We start from the raw sequence: 6,032 nt of genomic DNA, 5'->3' as shown, positions 1-6,032 counted from the left end.
AAAACTGCTTACCTCACTGAATAATTTTTATATTTGCGTTGTCTTTCCATAAGGGACTTAGTAATCTCTCATATATTTCTTCTCTTTAAATATCAAAACTTGTTTTTGTTTCTGATTTAAATTTACAGTTTACTTTATGTGTAAGGGCATTGTTTTCTGCATCTGTGTTTGTACTCCATTTGCATTCTTGGTGCTTATGAAAGCTAGGAGAGGAAATTGAATCCCCAAGAACTGGAATTATAGATATTCATATTGTTCATGTGGGAGCTAGAACTCAAGCCTGATTCTTTTAGAAGAACAGCAAGTACTACTTTTTTTAATTAATCATTTTATTTGTTTACACTTCGAATGATATCACCATTCCTGGTTACGCCTCCTCAAACCCTGCATCCCATCTTCCCTCTCCTCCTCCCCTTTGCCTCTATGAAGGTGCTTTGCCTCTATGAGATGCTGGTGAGGAAGCAGAGAAAGGAACACTCCTCCATTGCTGGTAGGACTGCAAGCTGGTAAAATCACTTTGGAAATCAACCTGGTGGTTCCTCAGAAAATTATACATAGTACTGCCTGAGGATCCAGTTATACCATGACTGGGAATATATCCAAATATGCTCCAATGTATAACAAAGACACATGCTCCACTATGTTTATAGCAGCCCTATTTATAGTAGCCAGAAGCTAGAAACAACCCAGATGTCCCTCAACAGAAGAATAGATATAGAAAAATTTACGTTTACACAATGGAATACTACTCAGCTATTAAAAACAATTACTTCCTGACATTTGCAGACAAATGGACAGGTAGTTCTTAACCACTGAGAAACCTGTCTAACCTGCATATATTTGTATAATTTATATTTTGATGGGTTTCAAGAATAAAGGACAACTTTCTGGCCAACTGGAGTTTATTATAAATGTCAACAGAATTTATAATATGCCAATTAAATCTTTCAAAATGTTCTATAAATGAAGCACTATCACATACATTCTAGGCTTCTTTATTTTTCCAATGTCATGAGTATAGTCCTAAAACTTCTGTTTCCATAGGAACCATAGAGTAAGACTCAGAAGAGTGTCTTGAGTGGATTCTTTTCAATGTGCTCAGACTCCATAATCTCATAATCCTTCAAAGCTCTTTATCTGAAAGCAACCCTGGTGTTTTTCCATTGTGATCGTCATCAAAGTAGGAGTACATGTAGAAACTCAGTGTCCTAAAGCTTTATGAAATGTGGACTTTACCTACTGAAGAAAAGAAGAATGTCCATACCCTGATTATTTCATGATTGGTTTAATAAATTTGCCTTTAGTTGTTACCATGACTTCAGGATCAATAAAACTTGACTAAGTGGGACAGAAGTTCCAGAGGCTGTCAACAGTGGTGGCAGGCTTGGATACCCAAGAGAAAGACATGTTTTCATAGTTGTCGAAATAGACCTGCTCTCTTATAACTTATAACTCCCTTTTTTTCCTCATTTACTCTTTATTCATATTTTAGGAAGGGTTGTGCATAGTATTGACATCATGAAGGACAAGGCAAACACAATACTCTTAAAAGAATCTAAGAATAATAAAAAGTAGCATTTGGGATAATAAGAAAACTTCTGTTTTTTCATTACTTATTACTTCAGTGCTTCTTTTTTTTTTCTTACTATGTAATGAATGATACACCTAACTAATAGCAATCTGTCTGCCTTAGTCTTTGAAATTATGGAACTGTAGAAGTAATATATTATGATCAGGAACTCATTGCAGAAGACCATCATCACTATTCTTGAACTATTTTTAGCAATATATATTCACATGAGAATATGTTGCCTGAGAGAAGAAAAGGAGTATAACTATGAAAGATCTATGTAGGGTTTAAATCTTAAAATTAACCATACACCACTATTAAAACCTATAGCCATAAAGAGCTCAAGTTTTACATTTATGAATTGAGAAATTTAAAAAATAGGAAAACTAAATTTTTTTTCAAAGGCTGTACCCCATCTATCTCAAAATCTATCTTAATTAATTTTCCAAACACAAAAATATGGCCATGAACATCAATATTACATTTTAATTTTAAATGGTATATTTCTTTTCAACTAATTTATGACATATGAATAAAGCAGTCTTCAGTAAATAAAATTATCATAATAATAAAGATTGACTTATTAAGTCTACATATATAATGAGATGTATTTGAAACATTGTCTTAGTTTTCAATGACCATGATATGAAATTTTACAAGTCTAAAAGGCTACATAGATTTACCTTCTGTTAATGTTACTGTTATTTAGAACTCCGGCATGGGTTTCACAGGCTAAGATCAAAGTGTCAACAGCATTTGCAGTCTTCAGAGAAGTCTTCATTCCCTTGTCTCTTTCCATTTCAAGAGGCTTGCCACATCCATAATTGTGACCGTCACCTTCAAGCAAGCCAGCATCTTTGCCTCTCTGCCTGAACCCCAAGTCATCTCTTTTATCTCCCTCTTCTCTTACCTTAATGTGTTTATGTGATGGATCAGTGCTGTATGAAGACTCCCCGAGGAAGCATAATACATATATGTATTCACTCTAGATAAGGAGATGAAAACAGATCAAAATATGGATACAGCTGAATTCCAACTTGTTCTATTGGAGTTACTTAAAGGAATATGGGTGAGGTATTACTTGCCAGAGTATAATGACTCAAAGACAACTATATCATCAAAGCCACCCCCATATTGGTGATACCCCACAAAAGCTCAGACTGGGAACACACTGCACAATCTGCAGGAAGTTCAACATGTTGGAGAGTGTCCTCTCTAGGTGGCTCAATTGGCCTATGTAGTTTGCAGGCAGCTTGATTTGTTTCTGGTTTTTCAAGGCAGTTGGCCTAGCATCATCTTCCTTGCAGCTTGGCTTGTCTGGGAGTCTTTATTGTTTGCTCTTGTGAGGGAAGCAGGTAGTAAATCCAGTCAGTTTCAGAGAACTCCTGAAGTAAGTTTGAGCTGCTTACTTTCCTGCTTATGAAGTTCCTGAATAAGACGAAATGTATCAATCTGAGCCCATCCTGAAACATGCTCACCACATAACAGTGAAAAATGCATTTGAAGATAAATGTTCCTGTTTGTGACAGGCACGTTTAGACATATCAAGAAGCCCTCAGAATACAAATTTCAGATTTCAGAAGATGATCTTCAAACATCAATAAATAAAATCTATTTTGTAATGTAAGTTTAAATTAGTATTCAAAATTCTTTGCAATTGAGGAAGAAATACCTATCACACTGAAAATATGAATCACTGATTTATGGCATTATCTCCCTTAGATTAACTTGATGATCACATGTTCAAGTAATTTCCCCAAATTATATTTGTTTATATAATGTATTGGTTTTTAATTCTGGAAGAATTTATATTTACATAAAAATTTAATAGTCTATAGGTCCATATAACAGGACTCAGTTTGGGTGTTCTCATTCTTATGTTGGTTGAGATATATTTGTTATAATTAATCAAGAAAAATTGGTATATACTGGGAAAGTTCTATGTTTTATTCATATTTTCTGAGTTTTTACCTAATATATCTTTTATCATCTAAAATACCACATTCTGACTGTTGGTAATGTGTTTCTAGTCTCCTCTTGATTGTGTCAGTTTCTTAGTTGTTTCTAAGTTTTGATTATTTTTGTGATGATGTACAAATATGGCTCTAGTTCTCTTTTCCTTCCTGTTTCAGAGAGAGACACATCTTCTCATGCAGTACCACCCTTGTCCTGTAGACAGGGTGCCTAGTTACCAGGGCTGCCTTCTGCTCTGTAGTTGGCAAAGTGGAGATTGTTGCCATCAACAATCCCTTCACTGACCTCAACTACATGGTCTATATGTTCCAGTACAACTCTACACATGGCAAATTCAATGACATGGTCAAGGCTGAGAATGGGAAGCTTGTCATCAATGGGAAGCCCATCACTGTCTTCCAGGACAGAGATCCCACTAACATCAAATGGGGTGAAGCTGGTGCTGAGTATATCGTGGATTCTACTAGTGTCTTTACCACTATGGAAAAGGCCATGGCTCACTTGAAGGGTCATCCATGACTACTTCGGCATCATGGAAGAGCTCATGAACATAGTCCATGCCATCACTGCCACTCAGAAGACTATAGATGGCCTTGCTGGAAAGCTGTGGCATGATGGCTGTGGGGCTTCCCAGGACATCATCCCTGCAACCACTGGTGCTGCCAAGGCTGTAGGCAAGGTCATCCATGAGCAGAATATGAAGCTCACTGTGTTCCTTCTGTGTTCCTACCCCCAATGTATCCATTGTGGATCTGACGTGCTGCCTGGAGAAACCTACTAAGTATGATGACATTAAGAAAGTGAAGTAAGCATCCAAGGGCCCACAAAAGGGCATACTGGGCTAAACTGAGGACCATGTTGTCTCCTGCAACTTCAACAGTAACTCCCACTCCTCTATCTTTGATGCTGCGGCTGGCATTGCTCTCAATGAGTTGTAAAGCTCATTTCCTGATATAACAATGAATACTGCTACAGCAACAGGGTGGTAGACCTCATGGCCTACGTGGCCTCCAAGGAACAAGAAACACTGGACAACTCACCCCAGCAAGGACGCTGAGAGCAAGAGACAGGCCCTCTGTTGCTGACACAACTCATCTGCCAACACTGAGTGAGCATTTCCCTCACAATTCCCATCCCAGATCCTCATAATAAGAGGGGACTAGGGAACCCTTCTTTCTTGAATGACATCAATAAAGTTTGCTGCACCCACACAAAACAAAAGAATATGGCTCTAGAAATTTATAGGATGCACTTTATTGCCATGTTTCTCTGAATTTTGCTCAAGATTAATGTAAGCTTTTTTGGTTTCAGAGGCAGACCAAAGACAAAACATCATTTCTACCACAGCATTGGAAAGGTACTTTCTAATTACTTGACTAAACACTTTTTCCATTAATTTATTAATTTATTCACTTTACATCAGGATCGCAGTGTCCTTCCTCCCATGTCTTCCCTCAAACAGCCCTTCCCTCATTTCCCCCTCTCCTTCTCCTCTGAGAAGGGGGAGCTGACCACGCCCCAATACCAATCCACCCTGGGACATCAAGTCACTGCAGGATTGTGGACATTCTCTCCCACTGAGGCCAGACAGACAGCCCAGTTAGGGAAATAGAATCCACAGGAAGGCAACAGAATCAGGGAAAGTTCCCATGCCAGTTGTTGGGGGATCCACATGAAGCCCAAGCTGCACATCTGCTACATATATGCTTGGTGGGAGCGGCTAGGTTCAGCCCATATATGGTCTTTAGTTAATGGTTCAGTCTCTGGGACTCCCCTAGGGTCCAGTTTAGTTGTCTCTGTTGGTCTTCTTGTGGAGTCCCTATTTCCCTCTGGGTCCTTCAATTCTTCCCCTAACTATTCCGCAATACTCCTCAAGCTCCATCTCATTTTTGGCATCTGTCTTGGTCATCTGCTGGGTGGAGTCTATCAGAGGACAGTTATGCTAGGCTCTGGTCTGCAACAATAAGAGTATCATTAATAGTATCAGGGATTGGTTCTTGACCACAGGAAGGATCTCAAGTCGGGCCAGACATTGATTGGCAGAATAAATTTTTGGTCAAAGGTTTAGAAACTGAAAACAACCAGATGTGGTTCTTTTATGAAATAGAATATTACCCAGCTATTAAAAACAAGGACATCCTGAAATTTGCAAGCAAACAAATGGAACTATAAATTATCATCCTGAGTAAGGCAACCTAGAACCAAAAGAAAATGCATGGCATGTACTCATTTATAAGTGGATTTTAGCCATAAAATAGAGGATACTCATGCTACAATCCACAGACCTAAAGAAGCTAAATAACTAGAAGTTCCCAAAGGAGGATGCTTGAATCTCACTCAGTAGGGGAATGGGTCTGATCAGGGGTGGGAGTTGGGGGTTGAGGGGGAGGATCAGGTGTAGGGAGAACTGGGGAGAGAGGCTTGGACATTAAAAGGTAATTGGCAGGCAGTGGAACATCTTTAAAATGTGTCAGAGATCTGGGATGGG

General features: G+C 38.6%; 1 pseudogene; it reads left to right on the top strand.

Moving 5' to 3' along the window:
• Positions 1 to 3,838: 3,838 nt before the first annotated feature.
• Positions 3,839 to 4,389, top strand: LOC114622514 (annotated as a pseudogene).
• The last annotated feature ends 1,643 nt before the right edge of the window (positions 4,390 to 6,032 follow it).

Source organism: Grammomys surdaster, unplaced genomic scaffold (genome assembly GCF_004785775.1).
Source record: "Grammomys surdaster isolate TR1022 unplaced genomic scaffold, NIH_TR_1.0 189, whole genome shotgun sequence".
NCBI classification, from domain to species: domain Eukaryota; kingdom Metazoa; phylum Chordata; class Mammalia; order Rodentia; family Muridae; genus Grammomys; species Grammomys surdaster.
This window is presented reverse-complemented; position numbering and strand designations above follow the sequence as displayed.